The 25,622-nt window shown below is 47.0% G+C and overlaps 1 protein-coding gene across 10 annotated transcripts in view; it reads left to right on the top strand.

The window, feature by feature from the left end:
- The window catches only part of celf5a (cugbp, Elav-like family member 5a), a 185,494-nt gene that overhangs the window by 104,351 nt on the left and 55,521 nt on the right, over window positions 1–25,622 (top strand). The gene's annotated exons all lie outside the window — the stretch shown is intronic.

Below are 25,622 nucleotides of genomic sequence, written 5' to 3'. Positions count from 1 at the left end.
CATACATGCTCTATTGTGTCTTTTTTTGTTGTCTCTGGTTTTAAATCCTTTGGGTTTGAGGATTAAACTCACATAGCCTCACCCTGCCTTTGCCCTTGTACGAGATGTAATTGATTTAAGAGTCTGTGTTATTGAAAGTATGTACGGCTGTGATGGGCTGCCCATCTCTCTTCTCTTGTTCCCTATGCCAAGTACATTATCGTTGCACTGTAAATTAGATTGCGATTAAGCCCACTGCTGGAACCGGAGCCACGCAAAGGCCCCGTTAAAAACCCTCGCCGCTCGGCCTGCGTGCGTTTGAAACAAGAGAGTAAATGGTATAGAGGGAGGGTAAAATGGAGCAGGAGCACATACAGCTTGCCAAACAATCAATGAATTTGCAGGGTTCTTGCCAAGATCCTCATTACTTGGCCTTAATTCTGTCGTCTTTGATCTCTCCCGTTTTTTGGGAGGCTTTCATTTACTCACTGCCGATCTGCATATATGTTAATGGGATGAGGAGGCATCCTTTAAGTCGGTATCAGTCGGAGACAATGAACCTCGCTGGTTTTTTTGTGCGTTTTTGTGCGGGGTGTGCATCTCATGTGTCACCCCGTGACGAAGCAAGTGCCTTTTTTTTGTTGTTGAAAGAAAGAGCGCTGTTTTTTTTTTTTTTTCGGTCTTCCTCCTCCTTTAGGGAAGGAGAGAGAGATTTTGAAAGTGAACAGGCGGGGAGAGCAAATGCAAGCGCGATGCCAACTGCATACAGCTGCTGTGCTGCACTTCTGAGGCTTTACCTAAAAACCTCTGCCTCTGTTTTTTGGGGGTGAATTAGGATGGCTGGCCACTTGGCTGCCTGTCAAATGCACACAATCTTCAAAGGACAGCATAACCCCTTGAGATGGATGGAGGAAAGGCCAATAAAGATCACTGTCAGTCCTCCATGTTCTCTTTCTTTCTTTCCTTCTCCCTTTCTCCCCCCCTCGCCTTCCCTCCTTCTCTCGACCATTCATTCAGAGCTTTAGAGGAGTGGTGAGACAAGCAAAAGGGTCTTGTGCTGTTGAGATTGATGTCCCCTATAGCTCCATTGATTTTGCCATTGTGGAGCTGTGTGTCCACATTAACAATGACACTCAGCTGTCTCTTTACTTGGTTGTGAGTGGCTGGGTTTAAAGCTCCCAGGGCATTTTGGTCAGTATGGGGCGCTCTTGCTAGCCAGCCGTGGGGACCCCACTGAGGAACAAATGAGTGCTGGAACAGACCTGAGAGTTGCACATCATCTTAAATGAACAGGTCAAAGTGGCGCCGCAGGGGCAATCAAACACTGGCGTGACTTTAACGTGTTAGGAGGTAGAGGCAAAAGGAGGGGGAGGAGGGGGGAGTCGGGGAATGTTGCAAAGGAAAGGAATCCGATGTTCATGTTAAGCTTGTTTTCTTCTTTCTCACCCTGCTTCTGATTTGCTAGCTTGAATTCTCCCTGTGCTTATCCTTAGCAAAGACAATCTTGGTCTCCTCCACATCTGCTTCCAGTCGTTAGCTGCTACCGCTAGCCGATGCGCCTCCGTGGCCTACTTTTTACAAGCCGTAGCGTCTCATTTGCTGTAAAAGATAAAAGAGAATTTCATTGAGCTGTCTGAAATTTCAGGGTCCTGTAATTATATTGCCCTGTTACAGTTTTTTTTTGTTGTTTTTTTTTGGGTAATTTGGATTTGTTGCCAGAACCAAGATCAATAACTTCAGGACTATAACTCAGCATAGTGTACAGCGGCTGGAAGAGCAGATGCAAAAGCTATTAATTAGCCTCTCAGTGCAGTGGAGGGATGCTCACCGGGGACGGGCCCAGTCTGGCCTGCTCTCTCAGGGGCCACGTGGCGAGTCCGATAGGGGCCATATATTCCTCTGTGCACACAGTCACACTCCAGCCACAGTCATACTAATTAGTCCCTTAATCTCATTATGAGGAGGACTGTTCACATCACCTCGCTAGGTTGCCCGTCCATTAGGGAAAGACCTGTAAGCGTGGTTTTATGCCTGCTGGAGCTGCCCTCCTCCAGGAGCAACCCTCCGCTGTCATTGAGACCAGACGGGCCCGGTGTACGCTCCCCGGTTACTGTGTCGCTGCTCATTTAAACTGCATCCAAACAGCAGGAATGTCCTTCGGCAAAATACAGTGTGAGGAAACCACCTGAGAAAATTATGACGAAAACATTGACTCGAATGTGACTGAAGTTCCACTGACTGAATATTGTCTAAAACAAAACAAAAAGACTAACTTGTGACTTTAAACCTCCAACAATTTTTCAGGAAGTACCGGACTAAAACAAAATGAAACATTATTGTCAAAATGAACGATGCTTGTCCTCTTATTGACATCGGACAGGAAGACTTGACTCGGGTCCTGTCTCTGAGCAGCACTGAGCAGTTTCCTGGTGGACGGGTTCATAGCCTTGACCTTATCAGACAGAAGGAACCTGTAAAAAAATACATCGGGCCCTCGAGAGCTCCACTGAGGCCATATGAGTAAACCACCTTGCCTATAGAAATTAAAGGGGAATACACGCTAGAGTAAATCCATCCGAACACTCTGTCAGCCCCTGCTGCCGCCTAACAAAGACACACTGTGAAATGAATATTAATGGCCAATCACCTACCTAATCTAGCAGAACAGCAGCAGTTACACATTGAGCCACGATTCACACCCGTGAATGTCTCCGTCACCGATGACGCAGAGCATTCTGGGATGTTACACTGTAAGGGGGGGGGGGGGGCATTAAAGAGGTGCAGCGAGGAGGAGCAGGGGCCTGTCTCTCTCGTTTTCTCCTCACAGGTCTCTGATATGAAATAGATTGATTTTCCTTCACACATGGCACTGATGACTGGCACTGACTGCTGCTGATATTTCACTTTTGAAGGGCCGTTGAGTGCCTCCTTAGAGGGCCTGGCGTCCTTACACGGGATAAATCAGCTTTAACCACTTTGATTTCATCCTAAACCTTTTACCAACGGCACCCCCTTGGCATTCCACCATTACTTTCCTGCCCCTTCTTGTTTCCTTTTTCGCAAGCTGTCATTTGACTTGATTTTATTTCTCCCTTCCCCCGATAATCCTAAAAGAGCCGTCACGCTCTCGGGCGAAATCGTTTTTTTTTTTTTCCCCTGCACGCGTTGGTCCTCCGTGGGGTCTTGACATTTTGCGGCTTAACTCATTGTTAAAGTTTTGAGCTCAGAGACTGTCCAGAAGAGCCGAGAGAGGAGCAGGCGAGCTGTCAGCTGGGGATCTGTTGGTGTTGCAGCAGGCCCCGCTTGGCACAACTACATCTCCAGCCCACTGAGGAGGCCTGGATTAGAAACAGGCTCTGGCGTTATCAAGGCGGGCCCGCCGCCCACGCACACACACCCACACAGAGAGGAAACAGGCAAACACGTTCATACCCATACGGCTCTGACACACACACACACACTCTCTTTGACGCAGACACACAAATGCATGCAGCGGAAAGTTGGATGGACCTGATAATAGGGGCATGTGCGCACACACACACACACACACTGGGACATGTTCAGTATATGTTGCATATTTACACACAATGCACGCATTCGACGAATGGAATAGGTCAATTTTCCTTTTTAAGAGCTGCGTTTTGCGTTGCGGGTCTGAGCAGCGGCGTTGCTTTGTGTTTGTGTGTTTACGCCGACTGAAGGACAATGAAAAGGTTTGCTCCAGTTCACTGAGATGTGACGGAACAAAGAGAGAGAGAGAGAGAGAACCGGAGCGAGAGGCAATACGTTAAATGGAGAGTGAGGACAACAACAACAAAAAAAAAGAATGGAAGATTGGGAATCTAGATTGAGAGAGCAGGTTTACATGCTCTGCTGCTGTTCTGCCCTCAGTTTCTGATGATGAATTTATCTGGCGTGAAAGACAACAGAGTGGTCCATGTATTAAACATCAGTGGCGTTCTCCTTTCCTTACCAGAGAGACGAGCGCCCCATGTCAGAGCAGCTCAGTAATGAACCAAGCAGGAAGGCCTCTAAGCTCCACTGATCCCCTTTAGAAAAGAGAGGAGGAACGAAGGAGAGGAGGGTTAGTTAGAAGGAGAGGAATGAGGCCTGGAAAGACAGATGGTGGAAAAAAAAAGGGAATTTGCACTGAGTGACTTAAACTGGGTAAGAGAGAGGGAACGAGTGCTAAATAAACAGGGGGAAGTGAGGATAAACTGTCTGGGGGTTGGGGCGGGGCGGGGGGGGCAAAGCAGAAAGCTGAACGCTCTATCTTCTCCCTTTGGAGGGAAGAAAACTAAAGATTACTGGTCACAATGTGCTTGGCTGGGCATAAATGGAGAGATCTTGAAATAGTAGGGAGCATGTTCTGAGGTTGTGGGGATCAGGGGGAGCTAATCCAACGCTAAGGCCAGCTGTGGGTTCACACATTCAGAGCTCACACTGCTTGTCCAAATCCCCTCCGGTGCTCTTACACAAACAATACTAACACACAGGCCTCGGCTAGCCCCGGAGTTCAGTCGGCTAACTCCACCGAGCTGGCCTGGGATGTTCAGGTCACTCTGCCCGTAAGCTGGTAAATTTGCCCTCACATCAGCACAAACTGGTTTCGTTTTGAAAGGAAAAAAGGGAGGGGAGAGGGGGACAGACAAGGGGAGGGAAGGGAGAACAACAGACAAACGGAGTGAGAGAAAGAGATGATGAAATCTTTTCTACGGGGATGCGCTCTGCTCCTGGGGGTCAGATTGTGCTGAGGCTGGAGGAGTTATGCAGAGTCAGTGGAAGGAGCAGATCACAACAATCCGCTAAATACACTCGGTAGGTGGAGATCAATTAGCCTTATCTAACAAACTTCTAATGATAATACCAATGCCAAAAGTTGCTGACGCGGCAGAGAACAACAAGAGGAAGCAGACTGATGATGTCATGAGTTTAGCGAGTTGAAAGATGCGGTATTTCTGCAAACACAGTGTCTCATAGAAAACACACCATTGCTGCAACTTCTGTGCTACACTCAGTCAGCACATGCACAGATGGAAGCAGCAGCTACTCACGGCAGATAGACAAAATAACGGAAACGCCTCATAATACGGCGGAATATGGACATTGTGAGCTCCACGGAGGTGTCATGTATTTCAGGGCTGCTGTATTTGATTGCGTGGTATTTGTCGAGGTTATTGCATTCATCCCCCCAGCACTTGCCTTTTAAAAAAAAAAATATATATATATGCATACACACATAAATTCAGCTAAACACACATTGATCCTCGCTCGCCATTTTCCCCCTGAAAACCCGCGCGCACACGCCGTCCACTCCGTCCTCTCGTTCGCCGCGACGGTCTCGCAGCGTGGGCGGACCAGCAAAGGTTACTGTTGAACACAGAAAGGAAAGGTCAGAAATCATGTTTAGTTTTTTTTTTTTTTTTTTTTTTTTTTTTCCGGGGCCGGGAGGTAATTCCAGCCAGCAGATTGTGTTCAGACGAGCAAGCAAGGCAGGGCAGGCCGGCGGTGGAGATGCTCATGCAGAAGGAAGCGAGGCGGGGATGGGGACAAGGTTATCCAGTCCGCCACTGCCTCTCAGCCCCTCCGCTGTCACCCTTAATAACAGCCTCTCCCTTATCACCGCAACAATCACCTTGAGAAACAAACTTGTCTTCTCTCAGAGAGGAATGGAGATGGGAAAGCGACGGCCCCCGTATGCATCTGGTCTGCCGTTCTCATTACGCCATCTCAACGTCTTCGGGGACGGACAGACTGCGGATCAATTTACAGCTCAATTCTCTGCACTTTGTAATTCATTCTCCCTCTCATTCTCTCTTTGCCCCTCTACCCCCCTCCCCTCTTCTTCTCTTTTCCTCTGAACCCTTTGAAGGCATAAAAACATGTAGATGATGTACAGTAGTTGTCGACGGCGCTGTGACAATAAGAGGTCTTCTGTTCTGCTCCGCGCAGATGCACCGCTTTGATGTTTGAGTTGTCATCCGTTGAGCCTTAACACAACACAAAGATGAACCGGATATCGACGCGACTTCAAAAGAATCCATCATCTCGGTGCCGATGCGCCGCGTGACGCAGGCTAAACGGTTGCCTTTCGTCATTTGGCCACCGCCGGTTAACACCGGGTCTTTAGATACAACAATATGGGTCGTAATGAGCATCGTGCTTTTCAAAAATGATGCAACGCTCAACATCAATATGCAACGTCAAAGGCAACCATGTGGAAATGAATGGAGAGAAAAAATAATAATGACACGCCAGTTCTTCATGACATCAGTCCCATTTTACTGCTCTTTGTTACCGGCAGCTGCCTGTTGGGGCTGTGAGGATGCACAACATCGCTTCACAAACCTTCTACCCACAGTGGATGCCAGAAGAGCAACGAGGCTTGCTGTGCTGAGAGCGTCTAAAGTACGCTGACATGGAGATGAGTTAGAAAGCTGTTTGGGGAAGTTTTTCCTTTTCTGTTAACTTAAAACAACCTGTGTGCAGTTCATTAGGAGACGAGCGGCTTCTGTAGCCGTCTTACAGCGGACGTTGATTCTACTGTTAAGTATGTTCCCTTAATCCCTAACTGTCTCAATTTAACTTTAAAAGTCGGATTCCTGCAGATGTTCAACTCTGAATTAAACAAGTGTGCCCACAGAAATAATTATAAACATAATCTCAAAGATGTGTGCAGTTAATATTAGTTATATAACTACAGTGCAAGCAGTGAATGGCAATACAAGGAGGCTTATAAACTAGTGTATGTATTTGTGTGTGTGTGTGAGTGTGTGTGTGTGTGTGTGTGTGTGTGTGTGTGAGGGTGGGGTATACATCTATGTGTGTGTGTGTGTGTCTGTGGCCTCTGTGGACTTGGTGCTCTGTGATTGCAGTGGAGCTGGAGGAGACCAAGCGAGGGCTCTGATTGGACGACAGAGTCTGTGCAACCTCTGCCAAATCACTGCAATCACCCGTTTGCTCCTTCTCTCCGCTTTAATGACACCACTTCATAAGGAACCAGGCTCATCAAGCAGCCCACACACACACACACACACACACACACACACACACACACACAGTGAGGTCAGGCTCGGCAGATCGGATGGGGCACGGCAGGCCTCAGAACGGGGAGAGGAGGTCCACCAGCAGATGGGTGGAGATTAAAGCAGACTGGAGACACATGCACACACGCGTATAAATATAACACTCGTACATCAGAGGTACAGAGCTCCACTCTCCACTTTTGGTTGAGTAAAGGCCTTCACGCACCCGAGGGTGTACCGAAAAGGCGTAACTCGCCCGCGGATATTATTGGTCTAGAGCTTTTGTTGTAAAAAAAAAAGGTAAGAAGGGAAGGAATGGATGTGGCCTGTGCAGCTTCTGCAATGTTCACCATCTCGGTTCAGATAACAAAGCCTTTGTGTTGTCCTTCCATAAACGTAGACTCAGCTGAACCCGTTGCCTTCATTGGCGTTGCGAACTATTCCAGAAAAAAAAAATCACCATTATTCCAAACAAAAAGTCGATTGCTTTTTTCGCCACATCCACAAGTCCCATCCTGTGAGAATTAATTGCATCAAAACAACAACAACAACAACTGATATCCAAAGACCCTTAGTGTGAGTTAGACACGATGTCTGTGTCATTTTAGGTCTCGGTTTCTGAAGTTTATGTTTGCAACATAGCAAGTTGGGGAGAGGATGAGTCATTTTCTCCAGATACTAAAAGGTTACTGAGATATTTTCAGGTGAACAGCAGATTTGAGATTGTGCTCTCCTCCCTCTCTCCAGCTGCCCGGCCTCAGCGCTGCACCGAATACTCTGCCCTAATTCTGGGAGACCTTTGCTCCCTCCACCCCATGTGGAAAGAAAATGTCCTGTTTGTTCACAGAGAGAGGCCAAAGACTATTTTTGGGGCTTTTGTGTGTACAACAAAAACAGATGAGATGGAGAGAAAGAAAGAGAGATAAACAAGTGTAGCTCATGCACAAACATTGGCCCATTTGAATCCGCACAAACACTAAAAAGAGCCATACTGCTGTTTCCAGTTGCTGTATTTATGAGGTGTGACAGTGTTTACACATTTATATTATTGGTCCCATTGTTTAATATGAAGAGAATCGTTGTTTTTTTTTGTCCCTTCTTTTTGGGTATATGAAAACAATCTCTCACGACTGGGGCCACGAAAACACTCAGGAGCATGAGTGACAAATAGAAAAATAAGAGAGAGGGCGCCAACACAAGAGAAAGAATGGCAGGGCATATAAGTGATGACAAAGAAAGAGACAGGAGAGAAGAAAAGAAAAGCTTTCTCCACCTCGGGATATGGACAGAAAATGCCTTTCCAATCAGTGTGAAAGAGAAATATATATTCAATGCACTTCTTACTTTGTGTCAACACAACACACTGTAATTTCCATCTCAACGTGTTTTTTTTGGAGCCCTTTAGTGTGTGAACATTTTCTATATAATCATTTTATTTCTATATCATTTTGAATACCTCACTGCCAGATTAGTGCTAGCTTATACTTGTGTTTCTTCACAATTTCACACATTAGCTGCGCGCATAAGGACAATAATATATTTTGGAGTGCATTCACAGTCAGCTCTGCCAGTACGAACCAGTTCCAGCAGCAGCAGCCAGGTACAAACAAACCAACAAAAAGTTATAGAGGAAATAATCGCCTGTAAAATTAGATCTGAATTCATATTCAGTTCCTGTAACTCTGCTAGCTCTTTGTGTCTGTCCCTCCAATCTGACCTCGTCTGTCCTTTATCGCTCCATCTTAGGATATTAACTCCATTAGCCTCTCATATCGCCCTCTGTCTCTCTCACTGTCAGTCCACTTAAATCACCGCTTCATGCTGCCGTTGGACTGGAAAGGACACCTGCTTCAACCCAACGATTCAAGCACAGATACGGACGCAGTGGATTAAACGGAGCGCTCGCACAAAATGCAGAATGTAATCTGTATGTATTTTAAGGCCTATATTGCCGGCGACTTACGCCGAGGCGGATATTAAAGAGCGACGAGGACAAAGGGGCGTAGGGCTCCGGCGAGGACTCTCACGGGACGGCGTGCCCGCGATGCAGCATTAGGGAATGCCAGCGTCTGGCCCAGCGGCCGCCACAAAGAGGCTTTTAAATAAAGGCCCGGGCCGCGTCCCTCGCCTGCCCCCCATCGCCGGTCGAAAAAACGAGGCAATGGAGAGAGAAGCAGTCACTCTGCGGCTGTAAAACTGCGGCCGTTGTAAGAAAAAAAAGATGATTGGGGTAACCTTTTGCTTGGGTGCATGAGGGAAGAAGCAGTGTTGTAACCGTATTCATGAGTGGTTTGTGTGTCTGCGCGCGCGTTCCTGACTGAGTCACCGTTGCGGCGTTACCACCTGACCCATACGTGTCGATGTGGTCATGCTCCGTCTCGCCGCGGTTCACCGGCAGCTTCTAATGTGAGTTTTCTTTTCCTTTCAAACATGGCTGATATTCCTCCTCTCTCACTAGACCCCCTTCGATCTCGCATTGATATTTGGACCGAGTTTATCCTTCCCCCTCATGTGTGCTTTGTTTGCCTTTTTTTCCTCTCTTTCGTCTTCTTTTTTTCTTCCTGTTGACTTTTCCCCCGGCCCCCTCTTCTCATCGATCAGTCTATCAGGCGAACTGGCATTGTCAGGGATGATTGGCGAATGGGTCTGTGTGTGCGAGGAAGTTAATAAGCGTATCCCCAGACTCTTCAGTTCTTCAGGGCCAGGTCCAAGCGAGGGCCATTTTGATTGCCTCTTTGCAATAAACATGAAGAGCTTTCTCCCGCTAAAGAACACAAAGAAAGCCGAGGCTTCATTGTGGAAATAACGAGAGAGAAGAATGAGGCTTCAAATGACTGCCGTACCTTTCTGGCTGCAGGAACTCTGACCTGACACTTGAACCAATTTTATACAACGTGAACTTCAAAGAGCACTTTGATATTGGAGGGAGTCATCGGGTGAGATCTGCGGGGCTGAACTGTCTTTTCATTCTAGATTAGCTCCTGCGTCGGACGCAGACTAATGACATAGGTGGAGCAGTGTCTCGATAAGGAAGAGATCCCCATCTGGAACAGATGTTATTTGCTGTAGAATGACAACAGCTGATAGAGATCCACAGACACAGTGGGGTTTTTTTTTTTTCTTCATTATTGCAAATCCTCCTCCTCAGTATCCCCCTACAGCAATAAACTTGTCACAAAACCCAAAACAAGACACATCATCGCTTGAAATATAAATAAGCCCATTCGTTACCTATTGATTTTCCTACCATTAGGGAAGCGAATGGCTCGGCTGTTGTTGATGTGGAAGATATTGTGGGTCAATATTGTGTTGCTCTTAAAAGCCACGGGAGATTTTCAAGAAAATTCGGCAGGGGGCCACGAGAAAAAGAGGCCAGTCTCCGACTCTAATATTAAGAAAATGTCTGGACTAGTTCAGGGACATCTGCCTGGCATTAATGTTATCAGGGAATCGGGGGAACAGCGCAGGCACAATGTGCTTTAGGGAACGGTACGGCCCTCAACAGCTGCCTGCCCGGAACGCCGGCACACATCAAGCTAATGCGCTGGATTGGAAGCGGGGGATTGATTCCTGAATGTTAAAGTGAAACCTTGAAGCACCGCTCAGACCATCCTCCTCTTGAAGGGAGGGATGCTTTTTTTTTCTTCCGTGAAGTAGGTTTGGCATCCTAATCTGGTTGGGTCTCCTAATCTACGGCGGCTCAGGTTAACAAAACCAATCCGACGGGGGGAGGGGGGGACATGGCGTAAATCAGGCGCGACAGGAGGACGGCGTCTTTTTTAGCCCCCCCCCCCTGCCCTCCTCCGCTGTGAGCGACACGATGGCCGACCCGGCGGCGGTTTTCAAGAGATGCTACCTTTCTCAGGTCAGGGATGGACGGGAGGTTGAGATGCTGAAGGGATCACGAAGTCCCCAGCTCGCCTGGCTTGTCAGCCTCCTTTTTCCGATAGTTGTCGTCCTGTCCCCCCCCCCCACCCCCCTCTTATCCCCCCACCATCCCCCTCCGCCTCCCCCTCTCCTCCACTCCCCAATCCTCCTGTTATTTTAGGAATCTATTCTCGGCCTCCCAGCATGCACAATCTGAATTATTCATCTGGAGAAATGGGATCCCGGCACGACAGTGGAACAGGATTTTTATTTGTACCACTTGATTCCATTAAAACAAACAAAGTGCAGAGTCCCTGCCACGCTAATTTTGACACACCCCCACCTAGGGCCGGGCGATAATGCAATATTATCCCTTTATTTAATTTCCCCTGAATCTTGATTAGGATTTCTCTCATCATCACGCTACAAATCTCTCACTTGTTTGTTCAAAGATGCAATTAAAACAAAGAATTGTTTAGTCTCTTTTTTTTTAAAACTGCCGCTTTTATTTTTGACACTAAATGATATACATTTTTCTAATCATGATTGTGATGATTACATCGACGTCATCGCTCAGTCTTCCGGGGTTGCGTTCCCTCCTCGTAAGTCCCCTCACACATTACAGTGTCCTCCTCATATGTAACCCACTTGCTAACGTCCCTTTCCGTCCTCACTGCACACGATGAGGGCAAAGTGCTCGCTTCCGCTCCTATCACATGAGCCCACGAACGCCACATGAAAAGCCGAGAACACACGGGCGGCATCGTCTCGGTTATGTGAAATGAATGTGACCTACAACTGCAGAGATGCAGAAATGTACAGCGGCAAGCGCGGGAGGAAACAAAAGGCTTCTGTCAAAAACCCTGCGCTATCTCACCGGCGTGTCTGTGAAATCCTTTCTGCTCTCATGTGTGCATGTCAAGCTGCCTCGCCTTCCCCGTCTGGGTAACGCTAATGAAAGGTGAAAAAGGGAATAATCAAAGATCACAATATTTTACCCTTGATGCAGACGCATGTTCGCACGCCGCTGGCAGGAGAGATCTCCTCCGCCGCTCTGATCTGACATTAGGATTCAATGCTACATTTCTCTCTCCGCAGTTCACTCGTCGCGCTTTATCTCTCATTCCCTCGTTCCACCTCCCCCCCCCCCCCCCCGCCTCCCTACCTCTGTCCACTGCTGCTTGCCAGCTAAAGGGTAAATGTAGCTCAGGGGAAGTGAGCTACCTCCACTACAAGGTCCTGGGGCCCATCATGTGACCTGGACCTCCCAACATCTTGCTCTTCTCCTCCTCCTCGTCCTCCTCCTCTTTGTCTTTTCTCCTCAACGCATCTCTTTATCTGCATCCACCTCAGTGACCTCATCCAGAGAGTGATAGAACGAACCTCGGAGAGCCAACGGCTTCTCCGCCAACCAGAGCGCGGTTCAGAAGGCCGCCCGTATCGCAGAGCAACGCTGCGGGAAATGCAAAGTACCTATAATTTACACAACAACAAAAATACGTTTGAATTCTGCAGCTCCGAATCGTGAAGTATCGTTTCACCTCGGGACATTTGTACAGAACGGAATTAAACATTAACGATACCTAAATGCCTTTTGTTTTCTATGAAAATAAGCAAAGTGTGGCAGTAGAATACAACGACATTTGATATAAATAGACTATAATACAACATATCTCTTAAGTCACTCGGTTAAAATCTCTTGTAATAGAACAGAAAAGTTAGAAAGCAGAGAAATAGCAACAGACATGCAGTACTATGAACACAACCGCAGAGTAGCAGTGGAAAGATTGCCATGTGGAGACAGAAGAGTGTAATTCAAAGTGTATTCTTTGATTAAATACAAGGGGCATAGTGGAATTGACCATGCAGCTGAGGCATTTACTCGCAGCTCATGTAAAATCTGCCCGTATTTATTATATCGCTGTAATGCTTCACTCTGGACGGCCTGCATGTTTTTATATGCATTCCCTGGCTCGTTGCATTATAAATACTGTTGGTGGATGACTCAGCTGAACAGGTTAGTTTGCTATGTGTGGACAGCAGAAGGTGTTCCTTTGAAAGCTTCTCTATCCGGGCTTCGATGTGTCGCTCGGTGTGTGTGTGTGTGTGTGTGTGTCTGCTAGTGTGCGTGTCCATGTGTGAGTCGCTGTGTGAGGCTGAATGGCACCTTTCAGAGTGGGGGTGAGACCATGTGGTCTGCACTGACTGCTTTGGAGGGAGGCAGGAGGGCCCAGCTGGTTCAGGGAGAAGAGCTCCCCGACTCGCCAAGGCAGCCACTCAGCCTGCCAGCCAACCTGACACACACACACACACACACACAAAGACTCACACACACATGACCACACAGTGCCCGGTTAGAGAAAGATTGTACGCGGAGAAAAACGCTGAGGATCGCACACACGGCTTCCCTTGCAATTAAAAAGATTTATTTTACCGCCGGTGTGGTTTGGCTATGACTTCGGCGAGGTGCAGTTTGTCAGCGAGTCTCAGCTGAGCGTGTGCAGGGATACACACACACACACACACACACACACACACACACACACACAAGACGCAAAGAAGTGTGAAGAACACATTCAGGCCTCCTGTTTACATGGGGACAATGCTGTGTGCACCCACAGAGCTTACAGAGATCCAATCATTTCAGCTGACCTGCAGCCAGGATTTGGTGAAAATAGCCGCCTACGTCCAACAAAATTGTCCAATATCCTTGAATGCAACGTGCAGGGGAAAAAAAAATACAAAAAATCTTTATTTGTTGGCAGCCAGGTGCTGGCCCTGCAAATTATACATGACCACAGGTCCTATTGATTCTCTCTTGTTTTTCTCTGTCTCGTAACACATTGTTAGAGGAAAGTTGGTTCAGTGGACTCTCACAAATTGTTTTGTAAACACAGAAGGGGGGGGGGGGGGGGGGGGAGCACAATTCAGAAGTTGTCACATGTAACAAAATGAGTTTCTCAGCCTGTAATTCCATATTTCTCATTGATTCAGTATGTTGGGATCCTGTTGCTTTTAAAATGCCATTAAGAAAAGCTGAAGTATTTCTTTTGCGTTAAATGACTTGGATTGGATGTGTTTTCATGTTGATTTAGTGGCACAGCAAATCTATTCCCATTTGACTGTATTTACCCGCAGCTGCTGCGGCGCATTTGCAAAAACAGTAATGCTGATTGCTACTTCAACCGCTCTGACGGGGGAACAGCGGTTGTTGAAACAATACATATTTTAAATGTATTTCTCCTGGGTTGTTGGAGCGGCTCTCTTTATTCTGACCTCTACCTCGCCATACGGTCCACCGCTTCTCCAGTGAAATCTGAAGTGTATCACTAAATGGTGTGCAACGCTGCAAGACTTGCTCACATTAGCTAAGTTAAAGTGTACGTACGCCGTCGATGGAGGGAAGGCTCACTGGAGGCGCTGTGCTGCTTATCTGAACAGTAGGAACGTGGACGGAATGATGAGGTCGTCTTACCACAGGCGTCCAATCCCCTTTAGCCGGGCCATTCTCACTTTTTTTTTTTCTTTTTTAAGGCAGTTTCTCACTCTGCAAATAGTCTAAAGGGTAAGCCTAACCAGGGGCTATGTGTAAGTGGATGGAAGACAGAGAGAAACAAGAGCTCGAAAAGGAATTTGTCATTTTAAACAAATTGGTTTGCAGGAAATCAAACTGAGCTTTTCTTCCCCCCCCGCCCCCCCGTTTAGTCCGAACTGTCAGAATGGACTGGAAGAAGAAGAAGAAAAAAAAGAACGCGTGAGCCGAAGCGGGAGTGTTACTGCTTACCTGTAAAACCTGTAAACCTGCGTGAGGAACCCGAACAGCGTGCGGTCCCCAGTTCCCCCATTAGAGAGCCGGCTTGGCATTCGGAGGGAGTAATTGGCTGGATGGGGTTTCAGCAGGCTTAGCCACCCTGCTGGCACAACAAGCCCGCCTGTCCCGATCCCGGAGTTGCCGCTCCGCTAGGCAGGACGGCGGCCAGCTCAACTGCTGCCACGGCCCCTTCAAAGCCCCCCCCCCCCACCGCGAAGAAGCCGGGGACGGCAGCAGCTGTTGTCCCACGGGAGCCCCGAGGAATTCAGGGCCTCTGGTCATTAGCGGGGACCAGTGTGCTGGGACGAGCCGGGGGTCTTAGACAGCTGGGAAGACCTCTATCGCCCCTCATCCCTTCATTCCTCCGTCCATCCACCTCCCCCCCCCCCCCCCCCCCCCCCCCCCGCCCATCTCTGCCAAGGAGGACCCCGTAGACTCAAACCTCCCCGCTGCTCACGTAAGACCAAGAAGGACTCGGCGATGTGGAGAGACCGTTTGGGTTGCGCTTTTTTGGAGAAATATGGAGTTATCTGGTAGTTTTGGGGTGTTTTTGTGCGCCACTCTGAAAGAGAGGAGCATAGTTTTCATGTGATTATAAATGAAATAAATCAAACCAAGTGGAAAGTCGAGCCGCGTTCTGTGGGCCAATTATTTATTCTTCTCAAACATATGTTGTTCTCGAGGGACATTATTTGCTTCGCCAACTATTACAAGGCTTTGATATTACAAACATGGCCCTTTGTCTGAAAGTCAATGAGACAGACATTTCAGAAATGATCAAAGTTTGCAACGGCAATGAAGTGGAAAAGGAAACGGTGTTTCATTGTTTCTAACAGTGCCCCTAGTGGTTATATATATATATTCTCCCCGTTGCAGAGGGTTGCCCTTGGGAAAAGCAAGTTGAGGAAGACTTTGCCAAGTTCTGCTTGTAACCCTCTCCACCCTGTGGATTACGCTGCGCCGCTCCATTCTACTTTCTTTTGCACGTGTGAATCTGATACAATTTGTTTTCACAGCAAGCGTGACCTTGGTGCAGCCAAAGTCAACATCATACAAATGTTTCATGTGCAGCATATAGTGTATTTTCAGCCAGAATATTTGCCTGAATGGATTATATGTAAAAGAACAAACATTGTCTGGAATATGGATTCATGCTTTGGGTGCACACACACACACACACACACACACACACACACACACAGTCATGCTTGTGGAAACTTTATACAGTATATATCATTCTAAATGGGATATAATCACTATGCATATGAACATAGACCCGTTAGCTTTACCCTTGCAGTTTCACTGGCGATATTATTCAGGGATGCATATTGTGTGTGTGTGTGTGTTCTCGTGTGTGTGTGGACGCACATGTTGTGATACCATCTGACCTCAGAGTCACTGACATTTGGTGAGCGCCGAGACAAAAGTCTCTGCTGAGTTGAGAGAGCACGGCCGTGTCTCTATGATACAGTATGTGAACATCTGGAGCGGCCCGGGCACCACGCAGGTCTAGACCGCTGTGGGCACTCACCATGATATGTTTTTTTTACATTTTTTTTATTATACCTCTATGTCTATCTGGGAAATACATGCATAATACATATTCCTCCATCATTGTTTATGGATTAGACGCAGGAGAGGCGGGATGGGGAATATTCAGCTGTTGCGAGGGGTGAAATGAGTATCAAGGGCATTGCATTTGAGAGAGCTAAATCACATTTCCAAAGACAGCTACATGCCAAAGAGCAGTGTGTGTGTTGGCTCTTTAGCACCTGGGTGTTGCAGCGCATAAGCGATAAGCAAATAAGACACACATTCGAAAGCAGGACAAATAGTCCCAAAAAGTTGAAAAAGTGACAAAGGGAATAATGGGAAATCTTTTAGTGTTATGTACCGGAGGCCCCGAGGTATGTTTTCGCTCCTCTGCAAACAACAGTAGCTGAGAGCGGATCGGCTTCACGTCTGACCCAGTTTATTGTGATTTTTCTTTTTTTTTTTATCCTACTGTGAGTCATTACGGCCCATTTTACATCAGCCGTCGCACAGGCCCAGAAGCACCCTATTGTTCTAGCCCGGTTCCACCACGGTGTTCTTAAGATGATCGTGTCTCTTTACTCTGGGTTTTTTTTTTCTCAAGAATTGGCGCCGGAATTCAAAGGAATACTTCACCCACAGAATGACCATTTGCGAATCAGTTACTCGCCCCGTGTCACCATGAATACTCGGAGAACACCTGCCTGAAACCGGGGAACAAAACCCTGAATCCGGTCGTCGGTGCTTCCCAAACACATGCATCTTCGCTTCAGAACAGACTATTTAAAACTCTTTGGACACGTCTGGACTCGCGCGGAAGTGTTTTTAAATATTAAAGTTGGAGCAAAGACTCATGTGTTCGGGGAGTACTGAGCATACGACCGGAGGAAGGAGACTTACACTGGCCAAGTACAGCGTGAGACACGCAAAAGTATTCCTTTGAGGGTTGATACTGTCAAAAGAAATGAAGGAACACCACTGATATATGTTGTGGTCGCTGAGGTTTAATGTATGCTGCAAGATTATTACATAATGATGACTATATATAATGATTCTTCTTCTTATTATCATTCATTATCGACAGCAACAATCATTCGAATGAAAATATTCAGAAAGTGTAATGTTTCTGCTGCGTCCACGACACCGTGTGATGGACCGCTCCAGGCTACCTCGGCGCACATGCCCAGGAGAGAACATTTCTCCCTCGCCGCATTTTCCTGCGTCGGCTTTGCATGCATTGTTAAATGGGACTGATGGAAGCGCCCCGGCCATTACTCACTGCGTTGCCTGGCTAATTTCTGTGCTCTTACAAGTACAAAGATGTCACGCAGGAGCAGCAGGCTTACCTTGGCGTCCCCTGGGACCATTAATCCGTCGGCGGGTGTCGTCCCTGCCCTGCGAGGGTTCTCACCCGGTTCACAGCGCTGCCAGCAAACTGCTGTTCCCAGCCCTTTTTTTTTTTTTTTTTTTGTGCGTTCTATCTATTTATTTTGGTTCCGAGTCAGCTCCCATCACCAACAAAATCTGATTCCACTGGAAGAGCTGAATATCTATTTAGGTATATAGACTCCCCTCTTAGAGGGAAAATTGCAGAATCTGTGGAAATGTTTAGTTGTGTGTGTGTGTGCGTGTGTGTGCGTGTGTGTGTGTGTTCAGAGGGAGATGGAAGTTGTGGAGGCGGTGGGATAAAAGCTGGTGAACTAGTAAAAGCAAAAGAGAATGAAATTCTCGCAGAGATCTGTCACCATGACCTTCATACAGCCATTCTGTTTTTGAATAACATGCAAAATTGAAAGAAAAAAACAGAGAGATTCTTCCAAAGCGCCACTAAAGCTTCTTTCCCATAACTTCATTACCACATACTGGTTTGAGAAAATACCTTTTTTAATACATTTCCCCTCCCCCCCATCCCTTCTTTCCCCCCCACCTTGTTCTCCAATTATATTATACGTGTGATCTTGGACAGATAACTCAAGATTGGGAACTGTAAAAAGAGCAAATGTCTCCCACAGCCAGATTTCAAAGAATCAAATAATGAAGTCGTAGATCAAGGCCTTTAAGTGTACGCCTGCATAGCATTAGTGCAACTGAGACTCTTTGAAATGGCCCTCACTGGTCTCCGAGTGTCGCGGCGTGCGGTCGATTTGTCCACATTCGGTGGACAACATCACACAAGCAGTTCAACTTTTTAACACGTGGGCTTTTGAGCGCGCGCGCACCAAAAAGTTTACCTGTCGTCTTTATTATTCACACGTTCAATAGACAAGAAAAAGACAGAGAGACCGAAATAAATCAATTCCAGGCGACTTGGAAAGAAATCAATCATCACTCTGAATGCACACGGATCTACTGAGAAGCTTGTTGTTCTCCAGATGTATTGGCTGAATTTCACCAATACATCTGGTATTTTTAGTTTTTCTGTGAAAGCCGAGCTCTCTGTGGATAATATTCTGCACAAATATCTGCATTTGTGCATCTTTCACGGAGAGGATTATCAAATGTATTGGCTTGATTTATCAAGGCTTTAAGGTACCTGTAAACGCTTGCAGTCATTGCAGGACTCGAGCAGGAAGCACGCAGTCTGCAAGCTGAACCGAACAGCTTGTACCGGAGCCCTTTTGTGAGTTGTGCGTTTCCACCAGAGTCAGACTTTATGCTACTCAGCAAGTCACATAAAGTCTGTCGTGTGCTGTTGTTTCAGCTCGAAAAGAAATTGACAAACGTAGTGCCCAAGTGCTGCTAATCACACTTTGTGCGTACACTTTGTGCTCCGTTTTGTAAAAAAATAGAGCACATTTATGCAAACGACCCCCGCTCCAGATTGATAGCTTGGTTGTTAAATGGCAATGACCATCAATTGAAGCGGAATTCAGCAGCTGTATTAGAAAAAATAAAATAAAAAAATGCATCTTTCTCTCGGCATCCAAAACATTTGGACTGAATATGAAGACAGATCTTTTTTATTTGTCTCCATAATGGAGCTTGTCGTGTATGTTCAAACAAGGACATTGGGTCATTTGCATCACCCACATCAGCTGATCATCAATTGATCTCCCTGAGCACCGACTGCACAACCACTCACATTATAGTTTGTGGCCTTTCCAAAAATGAAATGGCTTCCTGAGCAGGAAAGCTGCTTTAAACAGAGCCATTACACTAACGTATTTGCCATAATGGCAAACTATGATGAGAATGTTTCAGGCTAATGTGTCATAATGGCACGCAAACAGGTATAATAACCCACAGTGGTGTAGTTTTTAACCTTTAACAGAATGTGATGATACCGAGCATTGCGATGTTCACCATAAACTTCAAGAGATACTCTAAGAATTAATTTCAGTCATTGCTCAGATGAACAGTTCAAGTACAAACCTGACATTCAACTTAAGATTTACTCAGCTGCGGGCTGTATTATTTCCAATATTTTGTTCCATCTCTCCTCGGCCTTTGCATTTTCCTCTCCGCCTCTCCGCCCCCACGTGTCCTTTTTCTGAACATTTCATCCCACCATTTTCCGAGGTGGAAGAACGCATCTTCATCCAGCGGTGCATCAAAGAAGGTGTGTGTGGGGGGGTGTTTGGTGGTGTTAGGGGTTGGGGGGAGGGTTTAAGGGGGACGAGGGAGGTGGACTTTAGATTACCTTTGCAATTTCAAGAGAGAATGCAGCTTATAATGATCCGGGATGTTCCCGGGAAAGGTCAGCTGAAATTGCAACAAGCGTAATTAGTAGCTTATCAATAATGCATCCAAGGGTTCAGTGGGTGTGCAGCCTCGCTCTGCATGTGTGTGTGTGTATGTGTGTGTGTGTCCGTGTGTGTATGCGGGGAAGCATGCACACATGGGTGGGCAGGGGCGGGGTGTGTACCGATACACCTGTGTGTATAGGGATGACCAACGGGATCTCTTCTTCCTGACATTCACGAACATAGAAACACCTGCGTGCCACTCGGGGGAGCCGCCGTAAGCATTAGCATTAGCATGCAGATCCCCGCTAACCCCGCAACGGTGTGGACACTACTGACGGCAGTACGGACTGATGGAAAACTTCAAGAGACGCATCGATCACTAAGTCAATTACTATTGATCACAGTGTCAAAATTAGGGGCCGTGAGTCGGGGAGGGTAAGGGGGGGAATATGAGATAAGGGTATATTTTGCATGAAGCATGCAGAAAATTTTGGAGTATTATGCAGAATTGGTATCAGCTCTCACGCAATCACAGGCTAATTATCTAGTAGTGGAATACATTCCCTCAAGCAGCGTCTAGGTCCAGGCTCACTCTGTATCATTGGCTACTGCTGAATGTCAAGTCCTCGCTCACAGAAAACTACATTACACTTTCTTTTTTTTTTGCTTTCTTGCCTATAAAAGTTCCAGGCGACGTATAGACGGCAGCTCTGGTGCTGCACTGCGAGCTTTGCATAGATTTGTCGTTTGTTTCGATTTCAATGTTACTCCTATTACATTAGTTCCATCATTTAAGACTAAACATGGTCATCTAGTGAGTCCCTGTATTGCGACACAGCACCACGTTACAGTACAGCTCGCTCAACTGCCATCGTCTCAAATTTCATGCCCTCGGAGAGACACACACACGCAAAAAAGATTCCCCTTATTTAACTTCTTTTCTTTTAACACAATTTCCATTTTCTTCCATCATGTTACACATCCAGAAACGGGCTGATAAAGTAGCCCCTAACTTTTGCTGAGCCCATCTTTGAATGATTTCAGTCAGAGCATATAACTGAAATATTTAACTAGAAAAAGGAAACTTGAGTATCTTGCATAAATCATAAGGAATGTTCTTACTCAGACCCTGGCTCACTGATAAGGAGAGCAAGATTGAGGTAGACATTACCTCGCCCTTAAAAAACCCTTTCCGTACCTCCTCCTCCTCCTCCTCCTCTTCCTCCTCCAGCAGGTGAAGTATGTGATCTCTTAAGATCAACGTTGTGTTCCAAGGAAGACAGAAACCTGAGGTGCATGTTAGCGGTGTGGAACGTAGGGGGGGAGATTGCAGGGGCCGAGTGGACCTCAGGGAATGTGTGTGTGTGTGCCAGCGCTCGCCTGTACGTGTGTGTGTGTGTGTGTGTGTGTGTTTGCGGAATTGTTGATGTGTGTGATGTAATGATCCCAGGTTCTTTGGCCCCTGCCTGTTGATAAGTTGCTGCAGAACACATGAACAGGGGAAAAGGGAAGCAAGCGAGATGAATGTGATTGGATTGCCGGCCGAGTGCAGCCTCTCCCATCTGTCTCCGAGTCTGCCATCCCATCTCACAGGCGGCAGGAGGTAATTGGGTTCATTGTTCTCACCACAGGATCCCCCGGATTGAAAGCTTCATTATCTGGATAACCATGAATGTAAATGAACCACACGTATGCAGTGGGGGTAATGGGAAAAAATAGATCACTGCTCGCCACAACTACAACACACAGCGCATTCTCAAACACATACAGTCATTGTTTTGTTGCGGGCAAGCACATGCAGAAATGCCTACACATGTGCAAATGTGTTGAAAGCATTTTTCTTTATCCCCCCCCCCGCCTCTAACGGATTCACACACACGGCCATTTTTCTTTATCGAGTGTGAGAACATCATTTGGAATTAGATGTGCAGTGTGTGTGTCGTCTCGGTCTCCGGGTCACCGCGGTGTAAGCTTCCATGGCTGCGGCGAACAGAACTGTGCGTTTGCGGTGCTGTGATGAGCTGCTAACCGCTATTTTCTCCGCAAGCGTATTTGCATGAGTGGATGCCAGGCGCCCCTACACTCACCGGAGCTCCTACCATGAATGGCAAGAGAGGGCCTGAAGAACAACAGTAAGCCTTATGTGCCTTGAATTATTCATGCTAAACCAATGTATAACAGAAAACCCAGGCACATCTTTCTCTCTAATTAGGCAGAGTTTGTGTGTGTGTGTGTGTGTGTGTGTGTGTGTAAGGCGAAGCATTTGGACGGTTATCCCGCGGTTCATGACGGCATCCAAGGTTTCTCTGGCCTGGAGTTGCTGGCAGCAGCCAGAGAAGGGTTAAAGCATCTGCCTTCTGAAAGTAAACAGGAGCTCACGGTGGAGCCTAACCGCTCTCAGATCCTCTGGCAAATCCATCAATTAGCTGCAGATGTGATCTGCATTCGAGATTATTGCAATTTAAGCATGTCGGGAAAACAGCCTAATCTGGTCTCTGATGGGCGATCCAGATTTCAATTTACTTTCCAGGAGGGACCTTGTTGGATCTGGGACGGAAGTCTTCAGGGGGGGGGGGGGCAACTACACCAATACCCTTCTTTGAGTGATCCCCCTCCGTCCCACTATATCCACGTCTCCCGTTTGTATTTGTTTGTATCGCAGCGAAATGGGGAGCGTGACCGCCGGGCGTTACATACATCTACGCGGCAGCGAAGCCAAAATAATCCAACTAGAGTGTCCGGATTCAGCAGCGAGACCGCGGGTGTGTGTGCGGGTCATCGTGCAGATCGGAGGCAGGGGAGGAAAAGGAAAGGGGGGCGCGGGAGAGCAGAGCGGAGTGGAGCAAAGTGCCGTCCTCACCGACCGACTCCACGCCACGCTGTGCCTCTGCGTCTGTTGTCGGGCCCCTGTCAGATTGTGTTTACTTTCCTGAAGGACGTTTCACCTCTGGAAGCCCCGGCAATGAATGGAGAACTCATTTCTCCAACAGAGACTAGTCAATCACTCCACATTTATTCTCCTCCCTCGCAGTGACCTCTCCCCGGCCAGGCGAACAATGGCACCCCAGCAAACTGCAGATGAGTTTGACTGAAAGCAGGGCCTTATATAGTGGGGACGTCGATACCGCAACAAAAGCCCGGTGAAATGAAAGAAAAGCATTACATCGCACCGAAGCAGCATCGTATATATAATAAAGTTCAAACCGCGCTCCACAGTGCGCCGCACAGCCGAGGCATATATATATATATATATATTTTACCCGATTTTAAAAAAGCAGGCTTTTCCGTGAGGCATGCATTTGTTTTGTTTTTTCGCACCGGCACTTGACACAGAGCGGATGAGGGCTGCTCCATCTGAAAGAGGAGCTTAGCATGGCTGCATAGTTAATGTCATGACTAGGGTCTGGCAGATGGCAGAAACAGTTAGGGATCTCATTAGATCAACCAAGCGTCTATGCATGTTGCAAAAGCTTTCATTAAAGTTCCATTGCTGGAATGCTACTATCTCACAATATTGGTCAAAGTCAAGAGAGGGTAGAGCAAAGAGTGAGACTGTTACATCTGCGTAGAGCAGAGCGCTTAAAACGATGCATGTGTCTAATCAGGAGAGACAGAACAGTGTGCGTGCATGTGGGTGTGTGTCTGTGTGTGTGTGTGTGTGTGCGCGAACAGGAGTCTTCTATAGCCATGCGTTTTCATTTATCTGTGCTTGCTCGTGTTTGTGTGGGTGTGATGAGTGATGCATCCTTGCTGAGCATAGCAAACACGATTGTAATGGTCACAGAGCACATTTTGTACCATTTGCCTTGTAATTAACTGGAATTTGTTCAGCACAAACACACTGCAAGCGTGGGAAACACCCCCCCCCCCCAAAAAAAAAATCTTCCAGTGCAAATTATTGACAGTTTGAGGGGAGGCTGTTTTATTTTATTTTTTTTATTCGGGGGAAAGGATTCAAAGTGCTTCCAACACTTATTTTATTTGTATTATCTTTAATGACACAGAGGCTAAATGGACCATAGAGGGAACTGATTAGCAGCCCCCTACAGCTTGGCAGCCTCAAGTCAATATGGATGTTTTATGGGTTTTTAAAGGACATTTAAAATGAATTTTCATATATGGCTTAAGGCACAGGGCTAATCACAGCAAGCAGTCTTCTTATGAATGATGCTCTGCACTGCGAGGCATCAGAATTGCTGGCTGGCAGCAGTCATTACAAAGAGGAAGGGCATCGCTGCAGAAAGGATGAGCTTAGACAAAGCAATAGACACAGCAGACTGAAACGACTTTAAAACGACTCTTTAAAGGCACATTTCCCCTACCGAGGGAAGGTGCCATTATTTCTAATGTTGATTGATGCTATTTGAAAGAGATAAGGAAGGGAGAGTTTCTGACATTCATTTCAGAGCCTGCTTCTTTTCTTTTTTTTCAGCGATTACACTCGAAAGTGTAGTTGCCGAGCCGAATCTTTCAAATTTCAAACCAGGACTCTCTCTGCTTTGTATCCAGAGAGACATTGAGTGACGCTTCTCTGATATACACACATATATATATAGTTGGATTTTGATGATGTTACAGGATGTGTGAGTTATTTGTCCCCAGACTAAGCAATGGAACCAACAGTAGCAAGTCACAAAGATATTGAAATGAGGAACGCAAATAGAACATTTATTTTTGTTGGGTTTAGCATGTAATTAGTCAATGGGACCGGCTCAGTCGGTCTCTCCCCGCCTGCACTTTCATCATCATCATCATCTGAGTCAGACGCTCTCTGTTGTCTCTCGCTCCACCAGCCGCCTCCTCTTCTCCCCTCGCGTAGTTTAAAACAGAAAGAAGATAATCAGCTTCATTTCTGGATCAAGCTATGGGCTAAATGGCGGTCACGTGACGCGCACACACACACACACAAACTATTCCGGCTCTCTTTCGAGTGACAACACTGCAGCAGCAGCATCAGGTGTCAGAATACATGTTGTGGATTGCCCCCCCCCCCTCCCCCCCCTCCTCCCATCTCACCCCCGAAACGGGACGTCACTGTTTACGTCCTCGCAAGATGAAGACGGGATAAAAGAGACTTTGAACGCTGGGAAAAACGTCTCGCGCATCACAGGGTGGCCCCATCAAACGCAGGACGAGAAGTTTGATCTTTCAAAGGCGAGAAGCGCCGCAGACTTCTGGGTGCCTTTTGCCCCGGCAGACTCTCGCTTGCTTGTTGTGAGCATTACTGATCAACACCTTAGGAAAGCAATCGGCAGAACTATTATGCACAGTGATTTTCTTTTTTTTTTGGACCTCTGGTGATAGCAGAGCACGGGGGCCCCTGCCCACAGCCCTCTGGTAGATGGTGCTTTGCTGGGATCTGTGGAACAGAAAAACCAAGCTATTTACGGGGAACACAACAGCCTCAGAAGTAGCTCCTAGCCTCGGGGTGCAAAATACTTGAAAATAAGCTCCTGGTCTCTTTGATGTGTGTGTGTGTGTGTGTGTGTGTGTGTGTGTGTGTGTGTGTGTGTGTGTGTGTGTGTGTGTGTGTGTGTGTGTGTGTGTGTGCACCAAATCTAAAGGCATTTCAAGTAGTGCTGCCTTTGAGCCAAGGACGAGTCTAAATTGTCTCTTGGAGCTGAAGACGGGTGAGGTGGGGAAGAGGGTTAAATAAAAATCAAGAAATATACCTTTTTTTTTTCTGATGCTGGCATTACCATAATGTACACTTCACACGCA

Source organism: Clinocottus analis, unplaced genomic scaffold (assembly GCF_023055335.1).
Source record: "Clinocottus analis isolate CAN_PGR_092001 unplaced genomic scaffold, fCliAna1.0.p SCAF_25, whole genome shotgun sequence".
Classification (NCBI taxonomy): Eukaryota; Metazoa; Chordata; class Actinopteri; order Perciformes; family Cottidae; genus Clinocottus; species Clinocottus analis.
This window is presented reverse-complemented; position numbering and strand designations above follow the sequence as displayed.